Below are 6,014 nucleotides of genomic sequence, written 5' to 3' on the forward strand. Positions count from 1 at the left end.
CCTGTCAAGACTACCTATGACAAGGGTGATGAAGATCATCAATCCACCTTATCTCCAACGTATTCTTCTCTAGAAACCCCTGGAGAAACTTCTGATTTCATTGGAGCAATCACTACTGAATTCGTCATCGACAAAGGAAGTATCAAGGCAGATTTCTACTCTGACCGATGGACTCAGCAAAGAAAATGGTTCTTTGCAAAGTATCAGGGTGAAAAGAGAAAGAAGATCCAAGAAAAATTCTATGGGTTCCTTGAGAAAACCCAGCAAAACATCTTCTTTTTTGAATGGTTTCAAGATTATGCCAACAAGAATTGGAAATCTTACCCCTTCCAAATTGACATGGTTAAATGGCAGCATAAGGATGGAAAAGAAACCCTTTCTAACCTGCCACCTAAAACTCCTTTCCTTCTTAAAGGAGCTCAATCTACACCTGTCCTAGCTTCTCCCTTCAAGACTAGGAAAGAAGAAGGTGATGTCACTGGTAAAGACATCAAAGACCTCATGGAACAATCCAATTATACCAATATGTATCTTCAAATTCTTGGAGAATCCCAAGTGCAGGATTCCTCTTCCAGGAAAGGAAAAGAAAAGGTCAAGATTGAACCTTCCTCTTCTAATCTTGATATCCCTAAAGGATGTCAACTTGAAAAACCTCTTTTCAAACCTTTTCAAATCAGTAGCCGTTCCAGACACTCGGCTCAAACTCTTCGAGCAAAAAAGGAATCTGACAATGAGCTCCTCCAAAAGGTGGTAGAGCAACTTCAGCTTCTCAAACAAGTTATTCCTGAGACTCCGGAACCTCCTGAGACTCCGGAACCTACTCCGGAAGCAGTTTCTAATCCCACTATTATTGCTCCTCCTCCTCCAAAAACTCGTACTTCTACTCGTAATACCTCTACTTCTTTAAATAATATTGAAGATGGTAAGGTTGAGTCTGATTCTGATATTCAATCTATGAAGTCTGACGTTCAATCTATCAAGAGTATTCCGGTCAATACTGTCATTCACAATTCTAAGAATCAGTGGAGAAAAGAAACCAAGCTCTACTATCCTAGAGCTACTGCTCCTGATCTTCTTTTAGAAGAATCTTCAAACTTCAAAAGCTTCAGTGCCAACAATGTCTATGAATGGAATATTGATGGTGAAAACGAGTATGGCATCACCAAAATCCTCCAAAATATGACTATGGTAGCCACTGCCTATGTTACCGCCAACAATTGTCCTGAATCTCTTATCGTTGAAGTCTTGGTTGCTGGTTTCTGTGGCCAGCTCAAAGGTTGGTGGGATAATTATCTCACTCAAGACGAGAAGGATCAGATCTTGACCGCTGTCAAGACTGATGAAGAAGGTAATCCTATCATGGAAGATGGCAAATTCATCTCTGATGCTGTCAACTCCTTAATCTTTACCATAGCCCAACATTTTGTTGGAGATCCTTCCCTCATCAAGGACAGATCTGGTGATCTTTTGTCCAATCTGAAGTGCAAATCTTTGGGTGATTTCAGATGGTATAAGGATACCTTCCTGACCAGGGTTTACACCCGTGAAGACAGCCAACAAGCCTTCTGGAAAGAGAAATTCCTGGCCGGTCTTCCTAAATCTTTTGGCGACAAAGTTCGTGAGAAACTTAGAAGCCAAAATCCGGGGGGAGAAATCCCATATCACACCCTTAGTTATGGACAGCTCATAGCTATCATTCAAAGAGTTGCTCTCAAAATCTGTCAGGATGACAAAATCCAACAGCAACTCACTAAGGAGAAGTCTCAGAATCGCAGGGATTTGGGTACTTTCTGCGAACAATTCGGAATTCAAGGTTGTCCCAAGAAACCTAAACCCAGAAAGCAAGATCCTCCTCCCAAACAACAATGGAGAAAGAGATCTAGCAGGAATGATCATAGGAAACCCAAGCCTAGATCAAAACCCCAATCTTCGCAAATTCCAAAGAACCCTCCTGAGACTAGACCCTCTCAAGGAAAAGATGTTACCTGCTACAACTGCGGCAAGCCGGGCCATATTAGCAGGTATTGCAGACTCAAAAGGAGAATCTCTGAGCTTCATCTTGAACCTGAGATCGAGGACAAGATCAACAATCTCCTCATTCAAACTTCTGATGAAGAAGAATCTAATCCTTCGGATTCTGAGGTCTCTGAAGACCTAAATCAAATTCAGAATGATGATTCTCAATCATCATCTTCCGTCAATACCTTGTCCATCAACACTTTGACCAATGAACAAGATCTTCTCTTCAGGGCCATTAATTCTATCCCTGATCCTGAGGAAAAGAAAATCTATTTGGAACGCCTCAGGTCTACTCTTGAAGATAGGCCTCCCAAAAGTCCTATAACCACCAATAAATTCAATCTTAGAGATACTTTCAAGCGTCTTGAGAAATCTACGGTCAAACCCGTCACTATTCAAGACCTTCAATCTGAAGTCAATTCCCTCAAGACTGAGGTTAAAAGTCTCAAACAAATCCAAAATAGTCAGCAGCTTATCTTAGAAAAACTGACTAGAAATTATGAGGAAGATGATTCTTCTGTACCTGATTCCAATCCTGCTCCTAACAACAATTGCGAAGACTTTCTGGAGAATATTAACCAGGTCACCATTCAGAAATTCTTCATCCATGTCAAAATCCTCATAGGAGATTTTATTCTCGAAATCCCTGCCCTCTTTGACACAGGGGCAGATTCCAGTTGTATCTCGGAGGGACTCATTCCCACCAGATATTTTGAGAAAACTACTGAGAAGCTCAGCGCTGCTGAAGGATCTAGACTAAAGATCAAGTATAAAATCCCCTCAGCTATCATCAAAAATGGTAGTCTTGAAATCGAAACTCCATTTCTGTTAGTCAGAAATTTGAGTCAAAAAATCATTATAGGGACCCCTTTCATTAAGAAGCTCTTCCCCTATAATACTGACGAAAACGGCATCACTGTTCAGCATCTTGGACAGCCTATCTTGTTCAAATTCTCTGAACCTCCCATAGATAAGACTTTGAACGTCATATCCTACAAGGAGAAGCAGATCAACTTCCTCAGGGAAGAAATCTCTTACAGAACCATTGAGGATCAATTGCAACAACCTTCTGTTAAATCAAGGATTGAGAATATTTTGGAAAATATTCAATCCAGCATCTGTTCTGATCTACCCAACGCTTTTTGGGAAAGAAGAAGCCATATGGTGGAACTTCCTTATGAAAAAGATTTTTCAGACAAACAGATTCCAACCAAGGCTAGGCCTATTCAAATGAATGAAGAACTTCTTCATTTCTGCCAAAAGGAAATCAATGATCTCCTTGAAAAGAAACTTATTCGCAGGAGTAAGAGCCCTTGGTCCTGTGCAGCCTTCTATGTCAACAAACAAGCTGAGATAGAACGGGGAACCCCTAGGCTGGTTATTAACTACAAACCTCTCAATCAAGCCCTTTGTTGGATTAGATATCCTATCCCCAACAAGAAAGATCTCTTAGCCAGACTGCATGATGCTAAGGTCTTTTCAAAATTCGACATGAAATCTGGATTCTGGCAAATCCAATTGCAAGAGAAGGATAGGTATAAAACTGCTTTTACTGTTCCTTTTGGGCAGTATGAGTGGAACGTTATGCCTTTTGGGCTAAAGAACGCCCCATATGAATTCCAAAGGATTATGAACGAAATCTTCAATCCTTATTCCAAATTCACTATTGTCTACATTGACGATGTTCTAATCTTTTCCCAAACTTTAGATCAACATTTCAAACATCTCAATACGTTCATCTCTGTAATCAAAAGGAATGGCTTGGCTGTATCCAAGACAAAGGTCAGTTTGTTCCAAACCAAAATCAGATTTCTTGGTCACAACATCCACCAAGGAACCATCATTCCTATCAATAGAGCCATCGAGTTCACGGATAAATTCCCTGATCAAATCATTGACAAAACCCAACTACAAAGATTCCTGGGTTGTCTCAATTATGTTGCGGACTTCTGTCCTCAACTCAGTACCATAATCAAACCCCTTCATGATAGACTCAAGAAGGATCCTCCACCTTGGTCCGATATTCATACCAATGTGGTCAAACAAATCAAACTTCGTGTCAAGAATCTCCCTTGTCTTTATCTCCCTAATCCTCAAGCTTTCAAAATTATTGAAACTGATGCCTCTGATATTGGCTTTGGTGGTATTTTGAAACAAAAGGTTTTTGACAAGGAACAAATTATTGCTTTTACTTCAAAACATTGGAATCCTGCTCAACAGAATTATTCTACTGTCAAAAAAGAAGTTTTAGCAATCGTTTTATCTATTTCAAAATTTCAATCTGATTTGATTAATCAAAAATTCTTAGTCCGTGTAGACTGCAAATCTGCGAAAGAAATCTTACAAAAAGATGTCAAAAACTTAGCTTCAAAACATATCTTTGCCAGATGGCAAGCTATTTTAAGCGTTTTTGACTTCGATATTGAATATATAAAAGGATCTAACAATTCTCTCCCTGATTTCCTCACTCGTGAATATTTGCAGGGAAGATCATAAGATGTCCTCCAGAGGAGGATCCTCCTCCTCCCGAGGAAGAGGAAGAAACAAAGAAAAGAGCAAAGGTATTATAATCTCTGACTCTTTAATCTTATCTGGGCCCACTGCCCATCAATCTGGACCCACTGTCCAAAAATCTGAGCCCACTGCTCAAAGCCAATCTTCACAACCAAAACAAACCAAAGCTGATTATGCTTTATCAATTCCAACTCTCCTTGCCTTCAAACAAGCAGGCCTGGATAATGTTCCTCAGGGACTCATCAATTTACCAAATAAATCTTGGGCCAGCATCGCTGATAAAGATGATGACCTAGATCTCCAATCCCTCCAATCTTTTATTGAAAGAACAAAAAGCTTAGCAACTCATGATGGAAAGAAACCAGTTGTTGTTGCCCAATCTAGCCCAGTTACCCAATCTAACCCAAAATCGGAATATTTGACCAAAACTATCTCCAAATTCCAAACCATGATTGAACCAGAATGGTGGGACCATTCAGGAGGGAACCTCGCCAATAAAATTGGTACTAAACTTTTCCCTGGTTATCTTGATCCAATCCACCCAAACAAAACCCAGAGATTCTATGAGTTTATCTTGGTTGATACAAACAGTGTGGATATTAAGCATTTTAGGGATAAAAATGACAACTCCCTAATTACCCACTCCACACTCCAAATTCTCCGTGTCCTTCGTCCCACTGACTTTGGACCCAATCCAAACACCTACAGAAAATTTTCCCAGAATTTTGACCCTATAGGTTTTAATTATTGGGATTACATCAAAGCTTGGGAATTTACAATCCTTGGCCTGCAAAACCAAAATTTCAAGCATTCTTGGCTCATTTACTTCAAATGGACCAACAAATATTCCTTTCCAATTTGGTTCCATTCTTGGTGGAGCTTCTTTGGTCCAACTACTGAAATCTTTCCCCCTGAAGTTCTGGAGGGATACAATCTTTTCCTGAAACATTGGGACAAAGAGTTTAACAATTATCCTGATTGTTTAAACTTTTATACAATCTTTTCCCTTTCTTGGGTATTCTCTTGGAGGTACGGTCTTAAAGCCAAACCCCAACCAATTCTCAACAAACATGCCCTTATCAAGTGGTGGAAGGCTTTTGATGCTTCCAAAGCTCACAAGGATAAAGTAATTCAATGGTTCAAAAACAACCAGAAATATCTCAAGCATGCAAGTCCGCAAACCAGCCTCTTGCTAAATCAAAAGGCCCACATCACAGCGGCCCTTGCAGGAGCTTCAACAGAAGAAGACTTGCTAAGAAATCTTGAATCTGCTCTTCAATTATTGAAGGAACCAATTAAGCAAGCCTCATCTTCAAAGGCCCCTCAACACAAAGTCTCCCAGCCATCCTCTCTTGGGTCGTCAGATTTTGTCCAAACCACAGAATCAGATGATGATGACTTCTGCTAAGTTTGTCGTCTTGTAATCATTTTTATTCTGTGATAATTCAATTTTTGTACTGTAGCAAATAGTAAAATTGACT

Source organism: Lotus japonicus, chromosome 3 (genome assembly GCF_012489685.1).
Source record: "Lotus japonicus ecotype B-129 chromosome 3, LjGifu_v1.2".
NCBI classification, from domain to species: Eukaryota; Viridiplantae; Streptophyta; class Magnoliopsida; order Fabales; family Fabaceae; genus Lotus; species Lotus japonicus.